Here is a 14,145-nt window from a genome sequence, read left to right as displayed (position 1 = left end):
TAGTGTTACTCCCATCCAGCCCCTATAACTTCCAATAACGTGACGGTAATTATGTCTTAGTGTTACTCCCATTCAGCCCCTATAACTTCCAATAACGTGATGGTAATTATGTCTTAGTGTTACTCCCACCCAGACCCTATAACTTCCAATAACGTGACGGTAATTATGTCTTAGTGTTACTCCCATCCAGACCCTATAACTTCCAATAACGTGACGGTAATTATGTCTTAGTGTTACTCCCATCCAGCCCCTATAACTTCCAATAACGTGACGGTAATTATGTCTTAGTGTTACTCCCATCCAGACCCTATAACTTCCAATAACGTGACAGTAATTATGTCTTAGTGTTACTCCCATCCAGACCCTATAACTTCCAATAACGTGATGGTAATTATGTCTTAGTGTTACTCCCACCCAGACCCTATAACTTCCAATAACGTGACGGTAATTATGTCTTAGTGTTACTCCCACCCAGACCCTACAACTTCCAATAACGTGATGGTAATTATGTCTTAGTGTTAATCCCATCCAGACCCTATAACTTCCAATAATGTGACAGTAATTATGTCTTAGTTTTACCCCCATCCAGACCCTATAACTTCCAATAACGTAACGGTAATTATGTCTTAGTGTTACTCCCATCCAGACCCTATAACTTCCAATAACGTGACGGTAATTATGTCTTAGTGTTACTCCCATCCAGGCCCTATAACTTCCAATAACGTGACGGTAATTATGTCTTAGTGTTACTCCACCCAGACCCTTTAACTTCCAATAACATGACAGTAATTATGTCTTAGTGTTACTCCCATCCAGACCCTACAACTTCCAATAACGTGACGGTAATTATGTCTTAGTGTTACTCCCACCCAGACCCTATAACTTCCAATAACGTGACGGTAATTATGTCTTAGTGTTACTCCCACCCAGACCCTACAACTTCCAATAACGTGACGGTAATTATGTCTTAGTGTTACTCCCATCCAGCCCCTATAACTTCCAATAACGTGATGGTAATTATGTCTTAGTGTTACTCCCACCCAGACCCTATAACTTCCAATAACGTGATGGTAATTATGTCTTAGTGTTACTCCCACCCAGACCCTATAACTTCCAATAACGTGACGGTAATTATGTCTTAGTGTTACTCCCATCCAGACCCTATAACTCCCAATAACCTGACGGTAATTATGTCTTAGTGTTACTCCCATCCAGACCCTATAACTTCCAGTAACGTGACGGTAATTATGTCTTAGTGTTACTCCCATCCAGACCCTATAACTTCCAATAACATGACGGTAATTATGTCTTAGTGTTACTCCCATCCAGACCCTATAACTCCCAATAACGTGACGGTAATTATGTCTTAGTGTTACTCCCATCCAGACCCTATAACTTCCAATAACGTGACGGTAATTATGTCTTAGTGTTACTCCCATCCAGACCCTATAACTCCCAATAACCTGACGGTAATTATGTCTTAGTGTTACTCCCATCCAGACCCTATAACTTCCAATAACGTGACGGTAATTATGTCTTAGTGTTACTCCCATCCAGACCCTATAACTCCCAATAACCTGACGGTAATTATGTCTTAGTGTTACTCCCATCCAGACCCTATAACTTCCAGTAACGTGACGGTAATTATGTCTTAGTGTTACTCCCATCCAGACCCTATAACTTCCAATAACGTGACGGTAATTATGTCTTAGTGTTACTCCCATCCAGACCCTATAACTTCCAATAACATGACGGTAATTATGTCTTAGTGTTACTCCCATCCAGACCCTATAACTCCCAATAACGTGACGGTAATTATGTCTTAGTGTTACTCCCACCCAGACCCTATAACTTCCAATAACGTGACGGTAATTATGTCTTAGTGTTACTCCCATCCAGACCCTATAACTCCCAATAACGTGACGGTAATTATGTCTTAGTGTTACTCCCATCCAGACCCTATAACTTCCAATAACGTGACAGTAATTATGTCTTAGTGTTACTCCCATCCAGACCCTATAACTTCCAATAACGTGACAGTAATTATGTCTTAGTATTACTCCCATCCAGACCCTATAACTTCCAATAACGTGACGGTAATTATGTCTTAGTGTTACTCCCACCCAGACCCTATAACTTCCAATAACGTGACGGTAATTATGTCTTAGTGTTACTCCCACCCAGACCCTACAACTTCCAATAACGTGATGGTAATTATGTCTTAGTGTTAATCCCATCCAGACCCTATAACTTCCAATAATGTGACAGTAATTATGTCTTAGTTTTACCCCCATCCAGCCCCTATAACTTCCAATAACGTAACGGTAATTATGTCTTAGTGTTACTCCCATCCAGACCCTATAACTTCCAATAACGTGACGGTAATTATGTCTTAGTGTTACTCCCATCCAGGCCCTATAACTTCCAATAACGTGACGGTAATTATGTCTTAGTGTTACTCCACCCAGACCCTTTAACTTCCAATAACATGACAGTAATTATGTCTTAGTGTTACTCACATCCAGACCCTATAACTTCCAATAACATGACGGTAATTATGTCTTAGTGTTACTCCCATCCAGACCCTACAACTTCCAATAACGTGACGGTAATTATGTCTTAGTGTTACTCCCACCCAGACCCTATAACTTCCAATAACGTGACGGTAATTATGTCTTAGTGTTACTCCCACCCAGACCCTACAACTTCCAATAACGTGACGGTAATTATGTCTTAGTGTTACTCCCATCCAGCCCCTATAACTTCCAATAACGTGATGGTAATTATGTCTTAGTGTTACTCCCACCCAGACCCTATAACTTCCAATAACGTGATGGTAATTATGTCTTAGTGTTACTCCCACCCAGACCCTATAACTTCCAATAACGTGACGGTAATTATGTCTTAGTGTTACTCCCATCCAGACCCTATAACTCCCAATAACCTGACGGTAATTATGTCTTAGTGTTACTCCCATCCAGACCCTATAACTTCCAATAACGTGACGGTAATTATGTCTTAGTGTTACTCCCATTCAGCCCCTATAACTTCCAATAACGTGATGGTAATTATGTCTTAGTGTTACTCCCACCCAGACCCTATAACTTCCAATAACGTGACGGTAATTATGTCTTAGTGTTACTCCCATCCAGACCCTATAACTTCCAATAACGTGACGGTAATTATGTCTTAGTGTTACTCCCATCCAGCCCCTATAACTTCCAATAACGTGACGGTAATTATGTCTTAGTGTTACTCCCATCCAGACCCTATAACTTCCAATAACGTGACAGTAATTATGTCTTAGTGTTACTCCCATCCAGACCCTATAACTTCCAATAACGTGATGGTAATTATGTCTTAGTGTTACTCCCACCCAGACCCTATAACTTCCAATAACGTGACGGTAATTATGTCTTAGTGTTACTCCCACCCAGACCCTACAACTTCCAATAACGTGATGGTAATTATGTCTTAGTGTTACTCCCACCCAGACCCTATAACTTCCAATAACGTGACGGTAATTATGTCTTAGTGTTACTCCCATCCAGACCCTATAACTTCCAATAACGTGACGGTAATTATGTCTTAGTGTTACTCCCATCCAGACCCTATAACTCCCAATAACCTGACGGTAATTATGTCTTAGTGTTACTCCCATCCAGACCCTATAACTTCCAGTAACGTGACGGTAATTATGTCTTAGTGTTACTCCCATCCAGACCCTATAACTTCCAATAACATGACGGTAATTATGTCTTAGTGTTACTCCCATCCAGACCCTAAAACTCCCAATAACGTGACGGTAATTATGTCTTAGTGTTACTCCCATCCAGACCCTATAACTTCCAATAACGTGACGGTAATTATGTCTTAGTGTTACTCCCATCCAGACCCTATAACTCCCAATAACCTGACGGTAATTATGTCTTAGTGTTACTCCCATCCAGACCCTATAACTTCCAATAACGTGACGGTAATTATGTCTTAGTGTTACTCCCATCCAGACCCTATAACTCCCAATAACCTGACGGTAATTATGTCTTAGTGTTACTCCCATCCAGACCCTATAACTTCCAGTAACGTGACGGTAATTATGTCTTAGTGTTACTCCCATCCAGACCCTATAACTTCCAATAACGTGACGGTAATTATGTCTTAGTGTTACTCCCATCCAGACCCTATAACTTCCAATAACATGACGGTAATTATGTCTTAGTGTTACTCCCATCCAGACCCTATAACTCCCAATAACGTGACGGTAATTATGTCTTAGTGTTACTCCCACCCAGACCCTATAACTTCCAATAACGTGTCGGTAATTATGTCTTAGTGTTACTCCCATCCAGACCCTATAACTCCCAATAACGTGACAGTAATTATGTCTTAGTGTTACTCCCATCCAGACCCTATAACTTCCAATAACGTGACAGTAATTATGTCTTAGTGTTACTCCCATCCAGACCCTATAACTTCCAATAACGTGACGGTAATTATGTCTTAGTGTTACTCCCATCCAGACCCTATAACTTCCAATAACGTGACGGTAATTATGTCTTAGTGTTACTCCCATACAGACCCTATAACTCCCAATAACGTGACGGTAATTATGTCTTAGTGTTACTCCCATCCAGACCCTATAACTTCCAATAACGTCACGGTAATTATGTCTTAGTGTTACTCCCATCCAGACCCTATAACTTCCAATAATGTGACAGTAATTATGTCTTAGTGTTACTCCCATCCAGACCCTATAACTCCCAATAACGTGACGGTAATTATGTCTTAGTGTTACTCCCATCCAGCCCCTATAACTTCCAATAACGTGACGGTAATTATGTCTTAGTGTTACTCCCATCCAGCCCCTATAACTTCCAATAACGTGACGGTAATTATGTCTTAGTGTTACTCCCATCCAGACCCTATAACTTCCAATAACGTGACGGTAATTATGTCTTAGTGTTACTCCCATCCAGCCCCTATAACTTCCAATAACGTGACGGTAATTATGTCTTAGTGTTACTCCCATTCAGCCCCTATAACTTCCAATAACGTGATGGTAATTATGTCTTAGTGTTACTCCCACCCAGACCCTATAACTTCCAATAACGTGACGGTAATTATGTCTTAGTGTTACTCCCATCCAGACCCTATAACTTCCAATAACGTGACGGTAATTATGTCTTAGTGTTACTCCCATCCAGCCCCTATAACTTCCAATAACGTGACGGTAATTATGTCTTAGTGTTACTCCCATCCAGACCCTATAACTTCCAATAACGTGACAGTAATTATGTCTTAGTGTTACTCCCATCCAGACCCTATAACTTCCAATAACGTGATGGTCATTATGTCTTAGTGTTACTCCCACCCAGACCCTATAACTTCCAATAACGTGACGGTAATTATGTCTTAGTGTTACTCCCACCCAGACCCTACAACTTCCAATAACGTGATGGTAATTATGTCTTAGTGTTAATCCCATCCAGACCCTATAACTTCCAATAATGTGACAGTAATTATGTCTTAGTTTTACCCCCATCCAGACCCTATAACTTCCAATAACGTAACGGTAATTATGTCTTAGTGTTACTCCCATCCAGACCCTATAACTTCCAATAACGTGACGGTAATTATGTCTTAGTGTTACTCCCATCCAGGCCCTATAACTTCCAATAACGTGACGGTAATTATGTCTTAGTGTTACTCCACCCAGACCCTTTAACTTCCAATAACATGACAGTAATTATGTCTTAGTGTTACTCACATCCAGACCCTATAACTTCCAATAACATGACGGTAATTATGTCTTAGTGTTACTCCCATCCAGACCCTACAACTTCCAATAACGTGACGGTAATTATGTCTTAGTGTTACTCCCACCCAGACCCTATAACTTCCAATAACGTGACGGTAATTATGTCTTAGTGTTACTCCCACCCAGACCCTACAACTTCCAATAACGTGACGGTAATTATGTCTTAGTGTTACTCCCATCCAGCCCCTATAACTTCCAATAACGTGATGGTAATTATGTCTTAGTGTTACTCCCACCCAGACCCTATAACTTCCAATAACGTGATGGTAATTATGTCTTAGTGTTACTCCCACCCAGACCCTATAACTTCCAATAACGTGACGGTAATTATGTCTTAGTGTTACTCCCATCCAGCCCCTATAACTTCCAATAACGTGACGGTAATTATGTCTTAGTGTTACTCCCATCCAGACCCTATAACTTCCAATAACGTGACAGTAATTATGTCTTAGTGTTACTCCCATCCAGCCCCTATAACTTCCAATAACGTGACGGTAATTATGTCTTAGTGTTACACCCATTCAGCCCCTATAACTTCCAATAACGTGATGGTAATTATGTCTTAGTGTTACTCCCACCCAGACCCTATAACTTCCAATAACGTGACGGTAATTATGTCTTAGTGTTACTCCCATCCAGACCCTATAACTTCCAATAACGTGACGGTAATTATGTCTTAGTGTTACTCCCATCCAGCCCCTATAACTTCCAATAACGTGACGGTAATTATGTCTTAGTGTTACTCCCATCCAGACCCTATAACTTCCAATAACGTGACAGTAATTATGTCTTAGTGTTACTCCCATCCAGACCCTATAACTTCCAATAACGTGATGGTAATTATGTCTTAGTGTTACTCCCACCCAGACCCTATAACTTCCAATAACGTGACGGTAATTATGTCTTAGTGTTACTCCCACCCAGACCCTACAACTTCCAATAACGTGATGGTAATTATGTCTTAGTGTTACTCCCATCCAGACCCTATAACTTCCAATAACGTGACGGTAATTATGTCTTAGTGTTACTCCCATCCAGGCCCTATAACTTCCAATAACGTGACGGTAATTATGTCTTAGTGTTACTCCACCCAGACCCTTTAACTTCCAATAACATGACAGTAATTATGTCTTAGTGTTACTCACATCCAGACCCTATAACTTCCAATAACATGACGGTAATTATGTCTTAGTGTTACTCCCATCCAGACCCTACAACTTCCAATAACGTGACGGTAATTATGTCTTAGTGTTACTCCCACCCAGACCCTATAACTTCCAATAACGTGACGGTAATTATGTCTTAGTGTTACTCCCACCCAGACCCTACAACTTCCAATAACGTGACGGTAATTATGTCTTAGTGTTACTCCCATCCAGCCCCTATAACTTCCAATAACGTGATGGTAATTATGTCTTAGTGTTACTCCCATCCAGCCCCTATAACTTCCAATAACGTGATGGTAATTATGTCTTAGTGTTACTCCCACCCAGACCCTATAACTTCCAATAACGTGATGGTAATTATGTCTAAGTGTTACTCCCACCCAGACCCTATAACTTCCAATAACGTGACGGTAATTATGTCTTAGTGTTACTCCCATCCAGACCCTATAACTTCCAATAACGTGACGGTAATTATGTCTTAGTGTTACTCCCATCCAGACCCTATAACTTCCAATAACGTGACGGTAATTATGTCTTAGTGTTACTCCCATCCAGCCCCTATAACTTCCAATAACGTGATGGTAATTATGTCTTAGTGTTACTCCCATCCAGACCCTATAACTTTCAATAACGTGACGGTAATTATGTCTTAGTGTTACTCCCATCCAGGCCCTATAACTTCCAATAACGTGACGGTAATTATGTCTTAGTGTTACTCCACCCAGACCCTTTAACTTCCAATAACATGACAGTAATTATGTCTTAGTGTTACTCACATCCAGACCCTATAACTTCCAATAACGTGACGGTAATTATGTCTTAGTGTTACTCCCATCCAGACCCTATAACTTCCAATAACGTGACGGTAATTATGTCTTAGTGTTACTCCCACCCAGTCCCTATAACTTCCAATAACGTGACGGTGCCTCCAGTAAGGTCACAGCAGGCAGGAGGTATATTACAAACAGCTCTAATCACCTGCTGAAACTGACCCACTGAGGCTTCCGTAGTCAGATCACTGTGCAGCATTTCCAGCCGAGCAGGAGAGTCTCCCTTCCTGATCCCGGACGCGGGACCGGCTGTGATAGCTGTTCATAACACCTGATCCTGGACCACGTAAGGAGGCCAGGGGTCTACCTGTAATCTATGTGAGTCCCGTTGTAATTATTAATAAATTTATTTTATTCAATATATACAAGTGAACCGTGCCTCACTCGTTTTCCCCTCCCATATAACTTATACATCACAACACTGGGGGGGAGAGCCCACCTGACAATAAGAGAGTCCAGTACCAATTTGGAACCTGAAGACAGCCCTCATTGTGCTGACCACCAGATGCGGACGGGTTAATGCTAACCCAAAAAGATACCAAATCCCTGCAATTGCTCACACTGGGCCGTGTGAGTACAGTGTTATACACTTTTTTATATACCCTTTCACCATACAAATTATCTATCACTGCTGGGAAAGAGAGATTTTGCCCTACGAAAGTTACCAAACATTGTGTTTACTTACACATGGCCGTGTATTTATGTGTATCTGAATAGTCCACCACTGCATGTAATCAAACAAGACTTCTAACAAAAGTGATTTTATATGCTTTTCTAATCCCTTGCTCCCCCATTGCCTGATTGTTTTCACATATTACAAACAGGAATGGGTTTATTACTATACTCTGCAGTAACAGGAACAAGGCAGGATCTGCCCAACACAGTCTCTCAGGATTCACCGGATGATGGTCCCTGGACCGCCACTACAGGTCAAGGGCACCCGCAGCCGTCCTAGCTCTTCACCACCTCCGTAGCAGAGGCAGAGGTATGGTCCACACTCACTCTCCCCCGGAGGGAAGAGCACATGGGAAGGCCCCAATATCAGGCTCCCATTTGTGTGACCTGCCTTCCTCAGAGGGAAGGAACACTCTAACTTTAGGGCGGTCCTACCCAGCCAGAAGGCGGGCACCCCGTTGTCCCAGCTACAACAGGATGTACCACCCTCTGCTGTCACTCAAGTGCAGGACCAAAAGGAAGGGGGAAATCCCCATACCAACTACTGGCAACCTGATTGTACCAGGGTTTACTGGCAGCCCAAGGGCAGAATAGTAGCCATACCCAGCCATGAGAGAGAGACAGACAGACAGACAGAGACAGAGAGAGACAGACAGACAGAGACAGAGAGAGACACACACAGAGACAGAGAGAGACACACACACAGAGACAGAGCGAAACACACACAGAGAGACAGAGCGAGACACACACAGAGACAGAGAGCAACACACACACACACACATAGAGAGACAGAGAGCGACACACACATACAGAGACAGAGAGCAACACACACACACACAGAGACAGAGAGCGACACACACACACAGAGAGACAGAGAGCGACACACACACACAGAGAGACAGAGCGAGACACACACAGAGACAGAGAGCAACACACACACACAGAGAGAAACAGAGAGCAACACACACACACACAGACAGAGAGCGACACACACACACAGAGACAGAGTGAGAGACAGACAGACACAGAGACACACACAGAGACACACACAGAGACACACACACACACACACACACACACACACACACACACACACACACACACACACACACACACACACACACACACACACACACACACACACACACACACACACACACACACACACACACACACACACACACCCTCTCTCTCTCTCTTCTCTGGGTAGAGATGTAGAGACCCCTGTTCCCGTGAGGGTGACCCGCGCACACAGAAGATTTATTAGTGACATTACCCGCGTGTGATTTCCAATAATCTGACTGGCACAAACATTACTGCTCTAAAGAGACTCATCACCGAGGCCCCAGTGACACAGGATTAACAGCACTTAAATCAATACGGCAATGAAAACACAGATAACTAATCCTAGGCCTCTCAATTATTTAGGAGAGGCCGGATTCCCTGCGGACTTGGATTAAACAGAAGGTTAACCCATGTGCTGCTGGGACAGTGCGGCTTAGGCTGACGCTGAGAAAGACAGTATTCATGTCACGTCTGTTTGTGTCAGATATTGCTCAGTGTGAGACAGTGGGGCAGGTTATATGTAAGGGAGGAGTTATAGGGAGCGGTTATAGGAGCAGTTAGGGGAGGAGTTATAGGGAGCGGTTATAGGAGCAGTTAGGGGAGGAGTTATAGGGAGCGGTAAGGGGAGGAGTTATAGGGAGCATTTATAGGAGCAGTTAGGGGAGGCGTTATAGGGAGCGGTTATAGAGCAGTTAGGGGAGGAGTTATAGGGAGCAGTTATAGGTGCAGCTAGGGGAGGAGTTATAGGGAGCGGTTATAGGAGCAGTTAGGGGAGGACTTATAGGGAACGGTTATAGGAGCAGTTAGGGGAGGAGTTATAGGGAGCGATTATAGGAGCAGTTAGGGGAGGAGTTATAGGGAGCGGTTATAGGAGCAGTTAGGGGAGGTGTTATAGGGAGCGGTTATAGGAGCAGTTAGGGGAGGAGTTATAGGGAGCGGTTATAGGAGCAGTTAGGGGAGGAGTTATAGGGAGCGGTTATAGGAGCAGTTAGGGGAGGAGTTATAGGGAGCGGTTACAGGAGCAGTAAGGGGAGGAGTTATAGGGAGCGGTTATAGGAGCAGCTAGGGAGGAGTTATAGGGAGCGGTTATAGGAGCAGCTAGGGGAGGAGTTATAGGGAGCGGTTATAGGAGCAGTTAGGGGAGGAGTTATAGGGAGCAGTTATAGGAGCAGCTAGGGAGGAGTTATGGGGAGCGGTTATAGGTGCAGCTAGGGGAGGAGTTATAGGGAGCAGTTATAGGAGCAGTTAGGGGAGGAGTTATAGGGAGCAGTTATAGGTGCAGCTAGGGGAGGAGTTATAGGGAACGGTTATAGGAGCAGTTAGGGGAGGAGTTATAGGGAGCGGTTAGGGGAGGAGTTATAGGGAGCGATTATAGGAGCAGTTAGGGGAGGACTTATAGGGAACGGTTATAGGAGCAGTTAGGGGAGGAGTTATAGGGAGCGGTTAGGGGAGGAGTTATAGGGAGCGATTATAGGAGCAGTTAGGGGAGGAGTTATAGGGAGCGGTTATAGGAGCAGTTAGGGGAGGTGTTATAGGGAGCGGTTATAGGAGCAGTTAGGGGAGGAGTTATAGGGAGCGGTTATAGGAGCAGTTAGGGGAGGAGTTATAGGGAGCGGTTATAGGAGCAGTTAGGGGAGGAGTTATAGGGAGCGGTTACAGGAGCAGTAAGGGGAGGAGTTATAGGGAGCGGTTAGGGGAGGAGTTATTGGAGCGGTTATAGGAGCAGTTAGGGGAGGAGTTATAGGATCAGTTAGGGGAGGAGTTATAAGGAGCAGGTATAGGATCAGTTATATGAGCAGTTAAGGCTTAAGTGATGTGCCAATGTACATGCCCAAATCAAAGGATGTATTTAATACACATACGCTGCTCTGTGTATAATACAGATACATGCTGCTCTGTGTATAATACAGATACACGCTGCTCTGTGTATAATACTTGATACATGCTGCTCTGTGTATAATACAGATACACGCGGCTCTGTGTATAATACAGATACACGCTGCTCTGTGTATAATACAGATATGCTGCGCTATCTACTATATATTTCTGAAAGTGTCCTATGTGTCCGGGTCTGTATGTGTCTCCCTGTGCCCCTCCCCGTGTCCCTAGCGGCAATCTCATTGGACCTTGGGCCAGGCCAATGAGATTGCTCCCTTGGGCCGCCCGCCCCCGCACACCTCTCATTGGCCTGAGGCGGAGTGAAGGGCGCACACACACACACACACACACACACACACACACACACACACACACACACACACACACACACACACACACACACACACACACACACACACACACACACACACACACACACACACACACACATCACTATACACACATCACTATACACACACACACACATCACTATACACACACACACACACATCACTATACACACACATCACTATACACACACATCACTATACACACACACACATCACTATACACACACACACACATCACTATACACACACACACACATCACTATACACACACACACACATCACTATACACACACACACACACACCACTATACACACACATCACTATACACACACACACACACACACACACATCACTATACACACACACACACACACACACACACACACACACATCACTATACACACACACACACATCACTATACACACACACACACATCATTATACACACACACACACACACACATCACTATACACACACACACACACACACATCACTATACACACACACACACACACACACACACATCACTATATACACACACACACACACACATCACTATACACACACACACATCACTATATACACACACACACACACACACACACACACACACATCACTATACACACACACACACATCACTACACACACATCACTACACACACACACACACACACACACACACACACACATCACTAAACACACACAACCCCCCCCCCCCCCACACACCCCACACCCCACACCCCCCCCCCTCCACACACACACACACACACACACACGGTGTTACATACATTAGCGGGGCTCACAGTGTTAGCAGCACATCTCCCGCTCTCTTCCCCACCGGTCCCGGAGGCTCCGCCTCTTCCTCCGCCTCTCCCTGTTTCCCGCGCTTTCACCCCCCCCCCTCCCCTCCACGTGGGAGCTGCCGGACGGGTGAGTGAGCGGCCTTCACCTCCCCTCACCCCCCTTCACCTCCCTTCCACCCCCCTTCACCTCCCCTCCACTCCCCCTTCACCTCCCTCCACCCCCCTTCACCTCCCCTCAACTCCCCCTTCACCTCCCCTCACCCCCCTTCACCTTCCCTCACTCACTTCCCCTCCACCCCCCCCCCCCCCCGGCGGGGGAGCGAGCGCGCGTCAGGGACACAGCGGGGAGCGAGCGCGCGCCAGGGACACAGCGGGGGAGCGGCCACAACACGCTGCCTCCGCCTCAGATCCACGTGGGAACGGCCGGACGGGTGAGGGAACGGCCTTCACCTCCCCTCACCCACCCCTCACTCCACTCCACCCCCCTTAACCTCCCCTCCACCCCCCCCCCTTAACCTCCCCTCCACCCCCCTTTAACCTCCCCTCCACCCCCCTTTAACCTCCCCTCCACCCCCCCTTAACCTCCCCTCCACCCCCACTTAACCACCCCCTCCACCCCCCCCCCCTTCACCTCCCTCCACCCCCCCCCCCTTCACCTCCCCTTCACCTCCCCTCCACCCCCCCTTCACCTCCCCTCCACCCCCCCCCTTCACCTCCCCTCCACCCCCCCCCCCCTTCCCCTCCACCCCACCCCCCCCCCTTCCCCTCCACCCCCCCCTTCCCCTCCACCCCCCCCTTCCCCTCCACCCCCCCCTTCCCCTCCACCCCCCCCTTCACCTCCCCTCCACCCCCCCCCCCTTCACCTCCCTCCACCCCCCCCCATTCACCTCCCCTCCACCCCTCCCCTTCACCTCCCCTCCACCCCCCCCTTCACCTCCCCTCCACCCCTCCCCCCCTTCACCTCCCCTCCTCCCCTCCCCCCCTTCACCTCCCTCCACCCCCCTTCACCTCCCCTCCACCCCACCCCCTTCACCTCCCCTCCACCCCCCCCCCCTTCACCTCCCCTCCACCCCCCCCCCTTTCACCTCCCCTCCACCCTCCCCTCCACCCCCCCCCCTTCACCTCCCCTCCACCCCCCCCTTCACCTCCCCTCCACCCCCCCCCACCCCCCCCCTTCACCTCCCCTCCACCCCCCCTTCACCTCCCCTCCACCACCCCCTTCACCTCCCCTCCACCCCACCCCCTTCACCTCCCCTCCACCCCCCCTCCACCTCCCCTCCACCCCCCCCCATTCACCTCCCCTCCTCCCCCCCCCCCTTCACCTCCCCTCCTCCCCCCCCCCTTCACCTCCCCTCCTCCACCCCCCCTCCACCCCCCCCTTCACCTCCCCTCCACCCCCCCTTCACCTCCCCTCCACCCCCGGTTCACCTCCCCGCTTCACCTCCCCTCCACCCCCCCGCTTCACCTCCCCTCCACCCCCGCTTCACCTCCCCTCCACCCCTACGTTCACCTCCCCTCCACCCCCCTCCACCCCCACATTCACCGCCCCCTTCACCC

The 14,145-nt window shown here is 46.9% G+C and overlaps 1 long non-coding RNA gene across 1 annotated transcript in view; it reads right to left on the bottom strand.

The window, feature by feature from the left end:
- Positions 1 to 12,669, bottom strand: part of LOC142478264 (uncharacterized) — a 29,282-nt gene extending 16,613 nt beyond the window's left edge. Inside the window, exon 1 of the long non-coding RNA XR_012793033.1 lies at positions 12,574 to 12,669. This is a non-coding gene — a long non-coding RNA (uncharacterized LOC142478264). The remainder of the gene's footprint in view (positions 1 to 12,573) is intronic.
- Positions 12,670 to 14,145: the final 1,476 nt, after the last annotated feature.

This window comes from Ascaphus truei, unplaced genomic scaffold (assembly GCF_040206685.1).
Source record: "Ascaphus truei isolate aAscTru1 unplaced genomic scaffold, aAscTru1.hap1 HAP1_SCAFFOLD_2344, whole genome shotgun sequence".
NCBI lineage: Eukaryota > Metazoa > Chordata > Amphibia > Anura > Ascaphidae > Ascaphus > Ascaphus truei.
Note: the sequence above shows the minus strand (reverse complement) of the source record. Positions and strands in the feature narration are given on the sequence as shown.